Below are 6,732 nucleotides of genomic sequence, written 5' to 3' on the forward strand. Positions count from 1 at the left end.
AATTGCCCTTATTTAAGTTTAAAATACTAGTCTGGGACCCACTCTTCTCTCCCTCAAACTGAATGTAAAATTCAATCATGTTATGATCGCTACTACCTAGGGGCACCTTAACTATGAGGTCATTAATTAATCCTATCTCATTGCACAATGTCAGGTCTAGTATAGCCTGCTCTCAGGTTGGCTCCAGAACCTATTTTTCCAAGAAATTATCCCAAAAACATTCTGTGGACTCCTCATCTAGGCTACCTCTGCCCATCAGAATTTTCCAGTCTATATGGATATCAAAATCCACCACAATTATTGCTGTACCTTTCTGACAAGCTGCCATTGTTTCTTTTTTTATACCCCATCCTGCAGTGTGGTTAATGTTAGGTGGCCTGTACACCACTCCCACAAGTGACTTCTTGCCTGTATTATTTCTCATCTCAACTCAAACTGCTTCTGCATCGTGATCTCCTGAACTTAGGTCATCCCTCTCTATTGCGCTCATACCATCATTAATTAACAGAGTTACCCCACCACCTTTTCCAAGCTTCCTGTCCTTCCTAAATGCCATGCAACCTCCAATATTCACATCCCAATCGATGACGCCCTGCAGCCAGATCTCTGTAATGACTATCAGATCGCACTTATTTATTCTATTTGTGCTCTCAGTTCATCTGTTTTGTTTCGAATGCTCCATGCATTCAGATACAGAGCATTTAGTTTTGTCCTTTTATTATTTTTGTAACCTCTAGCCTTATCTGTTGATTTACTCTTAGATTTGTCTGCTCTGTCCCTTCCTGTCACAGTCTGTTTATCATTTCCCATATTTATACCTTTCTCTCTTGCCTTGTCTCTCCTCCTTGATTCACCATATCTTCCCAAATTTGATCCCTTGCCCCCACTATTCAGTTGAAAACTGTCTCTACTTCCCTCGTTATGTGGCTCGCTAGAACACCGGCACCAGCACGGTTCAGGTGTAGACCATCCCAGCGGTACAGCCACCACTTTCCCCAGTACTGGTGCCAATGTCCCACGAACCAGAACCCACTACTACCACACCTGTCTTTGAGCCACGCATTAATTTCTCTAATCTTATTCGTCCTATGCCAATTTGCACGTGGCTCAGGTAATAATCCAGAGATGATTAACTTTGAGGTTCTGCTACTTAATTTGCTGCCTAGTTCCTCATACTGACTTTGCAGAACCTCTAACCTTGTCCTGCTTATGTCATTGGTACCGACATGGACCACGACGACTGGATCCTCCCCCTCCCATTGTATGTTTCTCTCCAGCCCTGAGCAGACGTCCTGAATCCTGGCACCGGCAGGCAACACAGCCGTCTTTGCTGCAGAGAACAGTGTCAATCCACCTTACTACCACTACATTCCTTTTTTCTCACTCTTTGAGCCGCAAACTTTTTTTTTTATTTCCAAAATATACTTTATTCATAAAAACCTGTAACAATTACATTGCCAAACAGTTAAAAACAGCATAAAAAAATACAAACATTTCAAGGGAGATCAGTTTCCTTCAATACTGTCATGAGTTTCTTCCCAACCCTTCCGTTTCACAATTGTCATGTCAATTACAGTTTTACATTTACAGCAATTGAGAATATTAACGATACAGTTCGAGGGGTTTCCCATGGATCCAGCCCCTCAGTCCAGCTTGGTGGGGGAACCTTACACTGTGGTCTTTCCCCATTGAGCTTTTGCTGCGGCTGCCCCAAGCTTTAGTGCGTCCCTCAGCACGTAGTCCTGGACCTTGGAATGTGCCAGTCTGCAACATTCGGTGGTGGACAACTCTTTGCGCTGGAAGACCAGCAAGTTTCGGGCAGACCAAAGGGCGTCTTTCACCGAATTGATAGTCCTCCAGCAGCAGTTGATGTTTGTCTCGGTGTGCGTCCCTGGGAACAGCCCGTCGAGCACAGACTCCTGTGTTACAGAGCTGCTTGGGATGAACCTTGACAAAAACCAATGCATCTCTTTCCACACCTGCTTTGCAAAGGCACATTCCAGGAGGAGGTGGGCGACCGTCTCTTCCCCACCACAGCCAATGCGGGAGCACTGTGCGGAGGGGGCGAGACTTCGGGTGTGCGTGAAGGATCTGACGGGGAGGGCCCTTCTCACCACCAGCCAAGCTATGTCTTGGTGCTTGTTTGAAAGTTCTGGTGATGAGGCATTCCACCAAATGACTTTGACGGTCTGCTCGGGGAACCATCCGACATGATCCACCGTTTCCTTTTCCCGTCGGGCCTTGAGGACATTCCGTGCAGACCACTGCCTGATGGACCGGTGGTCAAAGGTGTTTTCCCGCAGAAACTGCTCCACGAAGGATAGGTGGTACGGCACCGCCCAACTGCATGGAGCGTTCCACGGCAATGTGACCGGGCCCATCCTTCGCAACACCGGGGACAGATAGAACCTCAGCACGTAGTGAAACTTGGAGTTTGCGTACTGGGGATCTACACACAGCTTGATGCAGCCGCACACGAAGGTGGTCATCAGGATGAGGGCCACGTTGGGTACATTTTTCCCGCCCTTGTCCAGAGATTTGAACATCGTGTCCCTCCGGACCCGGTCCATATTAGATCCCCAGATGAAGCGGAAAATGGCTCGGGTGACTGCCACGGTGCAGGAGTGGGGTATGGGCCAGACCTGCGCCACGTAGAGCAACAACGTGAGCGCCTCGCACCCGATGACCAGGTTCTTACCCACAATGGAGAGAGATTGCTGCCCCCACATGCCCAACTTTTGTCGTACCTTGGCTACTCGCTCCTCCCATGTATTGGTGCACGCCCCGGCCCTTCCGAACCATATCCCCAGCACCTTCAGGCAGTCTGACCTGACGGTGAAGGGGACAAAGGATCGGTCAGCCCAGTTGCCAAAGAACATGGCCTCGCTCTTGCCGTGGTTAACTTTGGCTCCCGAGGCCAGTTCGAACTGGTCGCAGATACTCATCAGTCTGCGCACGGACAGCGGATCCGAGCAGAAAACGGCGACGTCATCCATGTACAGGGAGGTTTTGACCTCAGTGCCTCCGCTGCCTGGGATTGTCACCCCTCTTATGCTCGCATCCTTCCTAATATACTCAGCAAAGGGTTCAATACAGCAAACAAACAAGACCGGGGACAGAGGGCAGCCCTGTCTGACTCCAGATTTGATCGGGAAACTTTCAGATTCCCACCCGTTGTTTGAGACTGCGCTACTGATGTTTGTGTCGAGCAGTTGGATCCAATTGCAGATTCTCTCCCCAAACCCCTTTTTGGAAAGCACGTCCATCATGTAGGTGTGCGATATCCTGTCAAAAGCCTTCTCTTGGTCCAGGCTGATGAGGCAGGTGTCCACCCTCCTGTCCCGTACGGAGGCGATCGTATCCTTGAGTAGCGGGAGACTATCAGAGATCTTCCTGCCGGGTACAGTACAGGTCTGATCGGGGTGAATCACCAACTCCAGAGCAGACTTGACTCGACTGGCTATGACTTTGGACAGAATCTTGTAACCAACATTAAGCAGTCAGAAAGGCCGCCAATTTCTGATTTCTGCCCTCTCCCCCTTCTGCTTGCAAATGAGGGTGATGATGCCTTTTCTCATGGATTCTGACATGCTGCCGGCCAGGAGCATACTCTCGTATACGTCCAGCAGGTCCGGGCCGACCCAGTCCCACAGGGCCGAGTACAACTCGACCGGTAAGCCGTCGCTCCCGGGAGTTTTTTTCGTCTCGAAAGACTCGACGGCCTTTGTCAGCTCGTCCAGAGTTAGCGGCTTGTCCAGTCTCTCCCTCCTGCTGTCATCTAAGACCTCTGTGATAGATGACAGGAAGGACTGGGAGGCTCTGCTGTCTGTGGGCTTCGCGTCATACAGCCCAGCATAAAAGGATTTGCTGATCCTTAGTAAATCGGACTGCGAAGACGTTACCGAGCCATCTTCTTCCTTCAGGCTGCTGATAACAGAGCTCTCTCTGTGTACCTTTTGGAAGAAGCAACGCGAGCACGTCTCATCCTGCTCGGTGGAGCGGATTCTGGACCGGAAGATGATCTTGGAGGCCTCCTTGGCAAAGAACGAGGCCTGCTGGCTCTTCACCTCTTGGAGGTCCTCCTTGACCTCGACCCCCATTGACTGCAACCGGAGTAGATATTGCATAATTTTCTGGAGTCGGGACACTTCCCTCTGTCTCTCTCTCGCCTTCTGAACACCTTTGTGGATGAAGAACCTCTTGATGTTCTCCTTAATCGCTTCCCACCAGTGAACTGGAGACTCAAAGAGGGGTTTCACGGTCCTCCAACCATTGTAATCCCTTTTGAGTTCCTCAACGTTCTCTTGGGTCAGCAGTGTCGCATTGAGCTTCCACGTCCCTCTGCCAACCCGCTGGTCGTCCTGCAAATGACAGTCGGCCAGTAAGAGGCAGTGGTCGGAGAAGAACACCGGCTTGACGTCGGTGGATCCGACCGTGACAGCACGGGACACAAACAGGAAGTCAATCCTGGAACGGGCAGACCCGTCCGATCTTGACCATGTGTATCTGCGCTGCGCTCCGTCTGCAGGTTTGCTGAAGACGTCGTGCAGTTTGGCATCTTTAACTGTTTCTATTAGGAATCTGGACGTAGCGTCCAGTTTGCTGTCGTCACTGCCGGATCGTCCAGCCGCATCGATGATGCAGTTGAAGTCACCGCCTAGGATGACCGGCCTGGACGTCGCCAGCAGCAGTGGGAGCTGCTGGAAGACGGTCAGCCGCTCGCTGCGTTGTACCGGGGCGTACACATTGATCAACCGGAGCGGAGCATTGTTGTACATCACGTCTGCTCCGAGGAGGCGGCCGCCCACCACCTCCTTAACTACGGAGATGGTGAAGTTACCTCCCCGCAGCAGAATACCCAGGCCGGAGGAACGGCAGTCATTACCCCCCGACCAGATCGATGGCCCATGGGACCACCATCGCGACCACTGCCTGTAGGTGCTGAGGTGTGGTATTCCACACTCCTGCAGAAACAGTAGGTCAGCTTTGACCTTGGCAAGGTAATCCAAGGTTGAAACACATCGCGTAGTAGATTTAATGCTACGCACATTAATGGAAGCAATTCGTACACCCATTTTGTACTAAAATTAGTTGTTGCTTCCCATACCATTTGTCCTCGCTAGTCCCAGTCCTTCCCCTTCGGGATGTTCCTGCATACCCATCGTATGCGCAAGCAGTTTCACGTTGGTTGGGCTCAGAAACCCCTCCTGATTTTTCATGCAGGGTTTGTGCCGCTCAGGTGACATCAGGGGGGGCGGTCTTGTAGGCAGAGAGGATTGGGTTGTCCTCAGCTGCTTCCATCTGTTCCTCCTCGAAAACATCACAGCTCCCGGTCTCCAGGAGCTCAGGTGCGCCAGACGTGTCTTTGCTCCCGGTTTCCCGGAGCTGAGATGCGTTGGCCACGTCGTTACGTGTGGGGCATTGGGGTTGGGGCACGCCGGGCCCATCACAGCTTCCTGTGCCCGGGGGCTGGGATGCTCTATCATCCATCTCGGAGTTCTGCCGCCTCTTTTGAAGGGGCTGTCGCTCCAGCATTTCCCCGTCCAGTGAAGAGGAGTTGTTGCAGTCTGATTCAGAAGAGAGCCTCCTCTTGCCACTGGTTTGGGTGGTGGCTTTGGGATGTTTTTTCTTTGTGGTTTTCCTCTGGACCACTTGCCACTGACCTGTTTGTCCATCTGCTGCCTCCTCCTCCATTGATTCTGTCTGTGGAGGAGGGGTTTCCGGGCGCTGGATAGGTGCTGGGTCGTTGGTTTCAGCTGCCTCCCCTTCCTTCTCAGGTTGAAGTTCCTCGCTGCGGAGAAGGTTGCTGGTCTCCTTTCGAACAGCGGACGCCTTCGTCGAACCTTCTCCCGGCCTTTCCTTGGACCTTGCCGCCTGAGCATAGCTGAGGCAACGTTTGGGGCAGGTCTTGTAGAGATGGCCTGCCGCACCGCACAAGTTGCAACACTTAGTCTGCTTACAGTCCTTGGTCTGATGGCCTTCCTCCTTGAAGTTCTTGCAAACAACCGTGCTGCAGTTGGCTGCCATGTGACCAGATTTGCCACAGGTGCGGCAAACTCTGGGCTACCCAGCGTAGACCAAGAAGCCTCGACTTCCCCCGATAGCGAAGCTGGAGGGAGGGTGGATGATGGCTCCACTGGGATCTACCTTCAAGGTCACCTTGACCTGCCGCTTGCTGGTCCAGATCCCAAAGGGGTCCTTGACATCAGTGCTGCTGCCGGCCACCTCGACGGACCTGGCGAGAAAGGTGAGTACATCCACCACCGGAACATGGGGGTTGTAGAGGTGAATCGTCACCACCCGGTACCGTTGTGACGGAAGCGTGAAGAGCGGCTCCGCTGTGAGGATCGACAGTGGCGCCCGGTCCCCTTTCACCTTGAACGCCTTCAGAAACTTGATGCATCCCGCCACGTTCCGGAACGTCACGTCGAAGTATCCACTGCTGGGGAAATCCTGCAGGCAGAAGACGTCCGTCGCTTGAAATCCGCAGCAATCGAAGAGAAATTTCTTGATGAAGAAGGTGCGATCGACCGGTGCATCTCCTTCCTTGTCCTTCACGACCACCCGAACAGTGTTGCGCACTCCCTGGCCCGAAACTCGAAAATTGGTTATAGCCATTTTACTCAAAGTTCCCCCAGGATCAAAAGGCAATGATCATGGTCTCTTTTCAATCAAATAAGCACTGATAAGAACACATACTACACTTGCTGCAGATGTGTTTTCTCTGGATCA

Source organism: Heterodontus francisci, unplaced genomic scaffold (genome assembly GCF_036365525.1).
Source record: "Heterodontus francisci isolate sHetFra1 unplaced genomic scaffold, sHetFra1.hap1 HAP1_SCAFFOLD_286, whole genome shotgun sequence".
NCBI lineage: Eukaryota > Metazoa > Chordata > Chondrichthyes > Heterodontiformes > Heterodontidae > Heterodontus > Heterodontus francisci.